The following is a 1,442-nucleotide window of genomic DNA, read 5'->3' as shown; positions in this document are numbered from 1 at the left end:
GTCTCATTGTCACAGGTCGGCTAGAACTATGAGGTGAGTGAAAAGCACTCACCTCATAGTTCTCCTTTAATGAGTTTGGTGTGAGCCCTGACCTCAACCCTGAGGCATGACACTTAGGATGAACCGGAACACCAGCTATGAGCCGGGTCTTCTCGTCCAACATCAGTACACAATAAAATACTTTTTTTTTTACATTTAAATGAACTTTTTTTGCTCAGTATATAGGGAGCTACAGCTCGCGGTATACTGAGACGCCGCAGCCGGGTTGGATCCCGACATCGATGTCGAGATCCGCCCAGCTGCGTGACTGACAGCTGGCTCTGCCTATCTAGAGGCAGAGCCAGCTGTGCCCGCCCCCTCCCCCGTTCGTTCCTCCAGTCAGCGCTGGCGGATCGGAGCTTGTAAGCTGTGTGGATATAACCTAATGTAATAAATCAACTCCACGGTGAGAATCTCCAGTTTGTTGTACGCCCACAAGCCATTCACAAAATACATCCTGATGAAGGTGCCTACCGCAGTTCACATGGAGACAGTTGTATAAAAATTGCACAGCCGCGGCGTCTATTGACCTAGCCGAATTGAACAATTCAATGTTATTTATTTTTTTAATTCATTATTTATTTTGTTTACATTTTTTTAAATTTAAATTAGTTTTTTTTAACTTTTTTTAATTTAAATGATTTGTTTTTAATTTTAGCTTCATTTTTTTTCTTTTTTTTTATTACATTTTTTTTTGACATTTAAATACAATTTTTTTGTTTGTTTGGCAACTTACTCACATAGACCATAGAGAACAGCTTAATATGTAGGCATCTGAGATTTTTTTTTTGTTCCACTGGAGTGTATCTAAAGATCTAAAGTCAAAACTTTTTTTTTTTTTGGATAGAGTAGGAAAGAGTTAAAATCTTCTTTATGTTCTTTTTTGCTGTATGTGTCCGGCCTTTGCAGACAACAACAAAAAAAAGCTAATTACGGTCCTGAACAAGTTGGAAAAGCTGGATATTTCTCTATGACCCCCAAATAATTAGAGGAAACAAGAGTTTTACAAGTAAATCACACAGAAACTGTATTACCAAATTTGTTTGCACCCCCCAGACAATGCAGACCGGGCATCCGCACTGCCTGTCTCTCTACTGGTAGCCAGGGATCGGCTACACCGGCCAGCCCTGATTATATTGCTGATGGCGAGCCGTATAATACCGACCATTGGCTCAGACTTAAACTATAAAGCCGGCAGCCCAGCGATGGTAACCACGATGTCAGTGACAGACAGTTATTTTGTATCGTACGAAATGTATTTTTTTTCCCCCCTCGTTGGCACTCACCGGTTGGCAGCAGCTCCAAGCAGTGTTCAATAGAAGGCCGAGGTGGAAGAGTAAAGCCCAAAGATGGTCCATAATCTTGCAAAAAAAAAAAAAGGGGGCCTTTAATCGGTCCTCAGT

At 41.3% G+C, this 1,442-nt stretch overlaps 1 protein-coding gene across 1 annotated transcript in view; it reads right to left on the bottom strand.

The window, feature by feature from the left end:
- The window catches only part of LOC108794768 (toll-like receptor 4), a 9,507-nt gene that overhangs the window by 5,415 nt on the left and 2,650 nt on the right, over positions 1-1,442 (bottom strand). The window lies entirely within an intron of this gene.

The sequence above is a fragment of the Nanorana parkeri genome, unplaced genomic scaffold (genome assembly GCF_000935625.1).
Source record: "Nanorana parkeri isolate BGI_ZX_2015 unplaced genomic scaffold, ASM93562v1 scaffold897, whole genome shotgun sequence".
Classification (NCBI taxonomy): Eukaryota; Metazoa; Chordata; class Amphibia; order Anura; family Dicroglossidae; genus Nanorana; species Nanorana parkeri.
This window is presented reverse-complemented; position numbering and strand designations above follow the sequence as displayed.